Genomic DNA, 8,128 nt, shown 5'->3' with positions numbered 1-8,128 from the left:
CTGTGTTCCTTGCATGTCGACTGTGTGAGAATGTGCCTGTGTTCCTTGCATGTCGACTGTGTGAGAATGTGCCTGTGTTCCTTGCATGTCGACTGTGTGAGAATGTGCCTGTGTTCCTGACTGACTGAGACTGGGAGTGGACTGCAGAAAGACCTTGATGGGGGTGTCACTTTCTCTCATGGAAAATCAATAAATTAACTTTAGATATTAAATAAACAATTACGAGTTTATGCACCTGTATTTGTGCTTCCTTTGATTTATTTACACAGTACTTGAAAATGTGTAGGAACTATGGATGTCTACACAGTAATATGACTGCCACTGTAAATGTCATAATTCACTTGAAATAAGTAAACACACACATATCCAGAAGAAGACCACCCAGGGGGGTTCCATTACAGAACCCCTTGTGACATTTTTGGGGGAGTGCTATGTGCAGCTGAAGGTTTGAAACATTAATGTGCCCACAACTTTTAATTCATACAAAGGACAAAAACTAGAGACTTTTCCTTCTTCAACTAAAAGGACTTTAGAGAAGACAGTAAACAGATTCTAGACTAGACTAGGATAATGCTTCTACCACAGGTATAGAACTTTGCTGATTTAATATACACTATTTAAGTAATAAGATGCTATTATTACTATTATGTTCTTTTATAACAGGCTCTAAAGATTCCATTCTAATAGAATAAACAGGCATTCTCTATAAAGAAAACCTTTATCTTTCAGTTCCTGCAATTATTATATTTAGTATTTTTGCCTCCAAGCACTAGAATCTTCTTCAAAAACCAAGTATGTATGTTTACTTTATTAGTACATTTTGAAAAAGTTTGTCAGAGGGCATATCACACTCACCAGAAACTGACAGAAAGAGAGAAAATGAGAAAGCACCTTTCTCGAGGCATGGCCACACCACAATCTCCTCTCCCGCTTTCCTCTACTTTTGAGATTTTAGGCACTTACGCACACACACCTGGAATGTGCCGGAAGCTGCTAGGTCTCGGACTTGAACTGGCCATTGGGGGTCTAGACACCTTAACTACCAGGCCACAGACAGGCTCAATAAATGTTTGCTTTATAAAGAACTCACAAATCTATGTTTAGTGATGACAGAAAACAGTCATAATTATATGGCTAGAATAATCTTTAAAATTAATAAAATTGAATCCACTTTTATAAATAAACTCATACCAATTGTGTCATTTGTATTAGGTTTTTCAGAAACTTAGAACTTACTATGTTCATAACTTGGAATGAGAGTCTATTTCCATTTAAAAATTCTCTCTGCTCATATAAAACACTTGTCTATTTATGTCTTGAACAAAAATTTTTGATTTATGTTGATTTGAAATTATTCTATTAATTTATTAATCAGTGAAATTAAAATGAACATGTAACCTAAGACTTGTTACAAAATGAACAATCTAAATTATTAAATTATTCTGTCACAATTGAAATTAATACTTTCCTGATACTAGACAGAAATTTGAAATTCACATTTTTCTTTTTAAGGAGAATTTGTAAAAAGTTAGTATTGTAATTAAATGTTCTAGTCTACGATGACCAAAAATTAAAGTAGATCAGCTAATCTTTCAATTTTAGAAATATTTTTTAAAACTAACACTTTTTTGTTGTTGTCCTTATTTACTTGTTTTGTTTCTCTTTTAGGTTTTCATTGCAGGGCACTTGCTCTCATGGGAGAGACACAGGGGCGGGGGTGGGGGAGTAAGAAATCACCCCATAGGGGGGATGGCCACAAGGTAATCCTTTCTCTTCCATTGTCATCTTGGGATTTGGGGCACACATGCACGTACACATGTACACATTCCTGGCATGATTTTTAAGCCGCTAGGGCCTGAGACTTGAACCACAGTTGGCCATGTGGGAATCTAGTGCCTTAACCACCCTATTACCTGCTGTAGTTTTATAGCAATATCTCATTCCATCAACATTCACTTACTTATTCTTTAATTACTAATCATATCTCCTTGAATATGGGTAGGTGCTTCTTACTCTAAAATCCTTATGAAACGAGTAATATTTTATGTTTAACTATTTTTAAGCAGCTAGTAATTCAACAGTGATTTGTTAAATAATATATCTTAAGCACCAGCATGCCTGATAAATTGATGATCAAAGCTGCACATAAAATACTTTTAAATAAAGAATATCTTTTTAAATGCTCTAGTGGAAACACAGAGTACAGTGGGAATAGAGATAGGGAAAAAATAACAAAAGGAGGGGAATTAGGAAAGGCTTCATGAGGAAAAGCAGCATTTGAGTTGGTCTTAAGTGACTGGACAGGATTTGGGTTCCTAGAAATGGAAAGAACTGCACAAATTAAGATCCAGGGGTTGAAAGTACAACCTGTTTTAAGAATGACATGTTACCTAGCATACCTGGATTGTCTTAGTGTCCCACTTGTGCACAACAAAATACTAGACTATTAGAAAGAGGTCGAGATACCATCTTGGAAGTAGAGATCAGATCCCACAAGTCAATTCAGCCAATGCCTGGATCTTGGCTTCCCAGCCTCCAGAAGCACAGGGATTAAAGTTCTATTGTTTACATATCTTAAAAGAAAAAGAGGCCCAGCCATTGTGGTGCATTGATAATATATACCAGCCTGCAGAGCTGGAAGCTGCACACAGACAGTAGTTTGAGTTCCTAGCCCAGACGACCTCAGACACATTGAGGGCTTTTGCTTATGCCCAGGATCCTGGCAGACTGAAGCATTGGGAGAAGGGGATCGTGGCACGGTTAACTCTGTGGAGATGCCTTTCTCTCTTCTCTCTCTTTCTGTCTTGCTCATGCATTGGTGCTATCACGAAACAAACAAAAATTCAGATCAGGAAAAGACACATGTGCCAACTTGGAACTGCAGAGTCACTGTTAATAAGCAAAAGTCACCGAAGTCTGTGGAAGCGTATAGAGATCCTGGTAGTGCTGTTTTAGTGAGATGACATGGTGCTCATGCAGGACAAGTGTGCTCGCATACGGATGAGTCACTATCTCTTCTTGCTCTACTGTAGTTTCATCATCAGTGCTTTTCAAAATGGACTTTCTGTTTCTGATTTACTGTAACATCTTTAAGAGGTCACCTGCAAACGTGTAAGTATGTAAGTATATATCCTCTCTTAAGGCTTCCTGGCTTCTGGTGGTTGCTGGTAATCATTGGTATTCTCGCCTTGTAGATTCAACAATCTCTGTCTCTATAATCGGATGATGTTCTTTTTTCAGTGTCTATGTTTATTCTCCTCTTCTTCTAATGGCTTCTGTTATACTGGATTTAGAACTAATAGTTCTACTCACTTCAGAGTATGTAGAACCCACTCTACTCCACTATGACCACATCTTGATTATACAGGAAAGGACCTTACTTCTAACTAAGGTCATATTCAAAGGTACCAGAAGTTAGCCCCTGATCATATCCTTTCAGAGGGTATAATTCAAACCATTGTATGGATTAACAACATTTTATAATGTGTTTTCTCAGGAACTTCCAGTGAACAATACTGCATTTTCTTTAGCTATTCATGGTTAGTGTGGCCACAGAAGTCAGAGGTCCTTATTAAAGAAACAACAGTTGATTTTTGTCTGTTCTTCCGGAAAATCTAACTCATCTGTGGTTTGTTTTACGAAAAGGCAAATCACCATTGTACTCTTTTTATTAGTTGATTTAAACATCAGTTTATTTAAGGTAGTTAATTGTAATCTAAAAAGTTAGTATTGATTACATTTATCAAAAATACTTCTTAGGGAACAACAGTTAGCATAATGGCTATGTCACTGGACTCCCATGTAGTTGACCGCGGTTCGAGTCCCGGAGCCGGTGGCTTAAAACTCACGCCAGACGCGCGTGAGTGCATTCCCAAGATCCAGAGAGGAGAATGGAGGAGAAGAGATTGTGGCATGGCCATCCCCCTGAGGGGTGATTTCTCGCTTTCTGTCTCTCTGTCTCTCTCTGTCTGGTGAGTGCACACACCCTATAGCAAAATAACCCCTTCAAAAACAAACAAAGAAAAAAATACTTCTTTACTCTTTAATTCTTTTTAAATTTTTTTTAGTTTTGCTATAGTGCATATTTACTCGGGGGGGGGAGGGGGAGAGAAGAGAGAGAGTCAGAAATCACCCCTCAGGGGGCTGGCTACACTGCAATACCTTCTTCTTGGGATTTTGGGATTTGGGTATGCACACAAATGTCCATCATGTTTATCAAGCTGCCTGGTCTGGGATTTGAACTGTAGTTAGCCATGTAGGATCCAGCTCTATCAACCACCATGCCAACGGTTTGTTCAATTCTTAATACTTACAGTAACTTTGTTTCTTCAAACCTTATTCTTGCTTTCAAATATCCTCTTTACCTACTTCCTAATCATTTTCCTAATCATTATACATTTTTTTTTCCCTACAGTTGTCCTTTCACCACATACAAAGATAAAGTTTAATGTCAACTGTAAATTTAGTAAATACATGTGGGTTTCTACCTTCCAAATCAGTGACAAAATGTAAAACAAAATGAGTTCTGACACCCCAGAACAAAGACTGTTAGCCAAATGCTGTTGTTTGGATCTGCACTAACCAAACTATTTTCACAAATTAAACAGTATTTTAAGTTTTAAGTTTACTGATGAGCACTTAGTGAATTAAATTATATGTGATAATAAATAATTTTCTGCACATTTTAAAAAGAATTATTTAATTTATTTATTTACCTATTTTAATTTGACCAGAGAGGGACAGAGTAAGAGAGAGGGAGTGGGGAAGGGAGAGGAAGAGAGAGAGAGAGAAAGAGAAAGTTAAAAAGCAAACCACCAGGTCCAGGACTCAAACCACAGTCAGTCATGTGGGGGTCCAGCACCCTTAAACACTTAACCAAATTTTTACTTCTGTCTTTTATCAAGTCATAGTTTGTATCTATGTCAAAGAAGTAGTGTACTCCTATAAGTGTAAAACAATACAAGTGCACATTTGCACAAATGTTCAACAGTGTGTACCTGTGCAAGTGTACTATAGTCAACATCATTAACATTGTAAACAAAATTCTTTTAGATATATTTTTACAAAATGTTCTCAATGGCAAAACTTTATAAAACAAGATTTTATGTTACAAATATTTTTATTACATATTATTCTGTACGTTCTCATTTGCCAGGTTAGTGGATAGAGAGAATGATATTTAAAAAGACTATTCTGATTATACATCATGGCAAATCATAATCATTGACTGTATACAAAAATCAGTAAACTTCATATACCTAACTATTTACATTAATGATTTTCATAACAAGTTAAAATACAGGAAGAACAGAATAAGAAAAACAATGTTTAAGTGAATTGTTTGAAAGCTATTTTTTTAAGAGAGATTTTTGCACACACCAGAGACACAGAAAGAGACAGAAAGAAAGAAATCATCCCCCGGGGTGGGAGGGATGGCCACACCACAATCCCTATTCCTCCATTCTCTCGGGATTTTGGGCATGCCAGCACATGTTCTCAGTATGAGTTTTAAACCACCAGGTCCAGGACTTGAACCGTGGTTGATTACATGGGAGTCCAGAGATGTAACCATTATGCCATCTGCTGGTTCCCTGGAAAACTATTTTTTTAAAATAGATCTTTAAAGCTTATTTTTCTTATATAACTGAAATTTTGTGTCCTTTGGCCAACACCTCCCCAATTCCCCAACCACCCTATCTTTGTTTTACTTTGAGTAAATCTTTATCTTACTCTGTTTCTATGACTTTCAACATTTGTACATTACACACATAACTGAGATTATGGGGTATTTGTCTTTTTGTACCTGGTTTATTTCACTTAACATATATGGGTCTATTCATGTCACAAACGACAATATTTTCTTCTTTTTTTTTTAAAAAAAAAAGCTATATAGTATTTCACTGTGTATATATACCATATTTCTTCATCCATTCATCTGTTTTTTGTTTGTTTGTTTTAGAGAGATTTTTACCACAGGGTGTGTGTGCTCTCCAGAGAAACAGAGACAAAAAGCAAGAAATCACCCAGGGGGGTGGCCACGCCACAATCCCATCTCCACCATTTTCCTTTCAGGATCTTGGGCATGCATGCATAGGAACCTGACATGAGTTTTAAGCCACCGGATCCAGGACTTGAACTGGGGTCAACTACATGGGAATCCAGTGACATAATGATTACACCATCTGCTGGTCCCAACATCCATTCATCTGTTGATGGACACTAAGGTTATTTCCATATCTTGATTATTATGAATAATGCTGTGGGCATATGAGTATAGATGGCATTTCAACATAGTTATTTCATTAACTTTGGATATATCCCTAGTGAGATTTCTGCATCATAAGGTAGTTCTATTGAAGTTTTTATTTATTTTTTGTTTGTTTTATTTTGTTTTAGGTTTTTGATACAGGACAGGTGCACTTGCTAGAGAAAAGAAAGAGTGGAAAAATGAGAAATCATGCTCTCCAGGAGGTATGGTCACACCACAATCCCTTATCTTCCATTCTCCTGGGATTTTAGGCACACATGCATATGCACCTGGTGGAATTTTCAAGTTGCCAGGTCTGGGACTGGAACCACGATTAGCCATGTGGAATTTCAGCACTTTTACCAACATGCCACCTGTTGGCCCACATTAACTATGTTTTCATGCCAGCAGGTGCATGTGTGCAAATGAGAGGAGGGAAATGAGAGAGAGTTAGAGAGAGAAAGAGAGTGAGAGAGAGTCCGTCCCCAGTAAGACCTTGTTGTGCCACAATTCTTTTCCTCCCACTCTCCATCCTGTCAGGATGCTGAGCATGTGTGTGTGCATCTTTGGGGGGTTTTTCAAATGAAAAGGGCCAGGGTTCCAATACTAGTTAGTCTTGTGGACTCCAAGTTCCATTGAGCAGCATTTAACCACTGTGCTGTGGGACTAGACCAGACTGAAGTCCGTAATAAGATTTATAGAGAATATATTACAATAAGTTGTCTCCATTTTACTGGCCACATTTGTTGTTTTTCAGGGATTGGTTTATTTCATTTTGTTGTATTTGTTACTTTGAAATCCTATATATCTTTCAAATAAAGGTTTTGACTTTTAAAAAAATGCTTAAATCTATCTTGCTTAAATGATCACATTATTTTGGGGCCCTCCCCGGACCCCGCGCCAAGGCTGCGACCGGCGGCGGGTCCTGTGAGGCAACCATGGATGCCAAGGACAATGGGGGAGGAAGATGGGACATAGCAGAGGGTGGGGGATGGGGAATCAGGGATGGCAAGACAAAGGGCAAGGTATGCAGGATGTAAGAATTGGAAAATTATTTGCTGAGAACATGTATGTTGATGTGCTTGATTGAACCAATGCACAGTGTATTTTGGATGGAAAATTCATTTGTGTGTTGTGATGAAAAAAAAAAACATTATAAAAAAAAAACCCTATTGGGGTTACCTAAAAAAAAAAAAGATCACATTATTTTTAAATATGTAAAGCATAATTTTGTTTCTACTTACAACATCTATTCTAAACTTTAGCCTTTATTTATATAGGTAGAACACTTCCTATATTTATTATGGTAATAAGTACTAATAAGCTTAAACTATTACTAACTAATAGTGCACAGTTTATTTATATATTGGAGCAAAGAATAAGAGAATTCAATACATATTGCCACAAATTTGTTCAGGTAGAACAGGATTGGGTGACATAACAGTCAAGTGGCAGCCAGGGTGTGACAGTTTATAGACACAATGAAATGAAACTTCAAAATGAGAATCAGTTGTATTCTATTGTATCCTGCAATTAAAGCTATTAAAGCAGAAGAAATGCATTTTTACTTCCACCTTGATAATTGGGGGCTGTCTCTGCATTGTCCTAACAAATCCTGATGTACTGAACTTTTCATCATGACAAAGCATAACTGATGTTATGAACATTTATAAATGATCACCATATAATACATGCTTTTAAAACATGCTATTTATTACAAATGTTCAAATACTTGTTCTGAATTACACTGAAGATCATGATGTATATTTTAAAAGGGTTCTCAGTGGCAAATGAGTCATCTTGAAGAGTAATTGTTATATTAATCCTCAAAAGTTGAAGTTTCTTTCAAGTCTCTTTCAAAAACAATAAAAATAACAGCTT

This window comes from Tupaia chinensis, unplaced genomic scaffold, assembly GCF_000334495.1.
Source record: "Tupaia chinensis unplaced genomic scaffold, TupChi_1.0 Scaffold000382_1, whole genome shotgun sequence".
NCBI lineage: Eukaryota > Metazoa > Chordata > Mammalia > Scandentia > Tupaiidae > Tupaia > Tupaia belangeri.
This window is presented reverse-complemented; position numbering follows the sequence as displayed.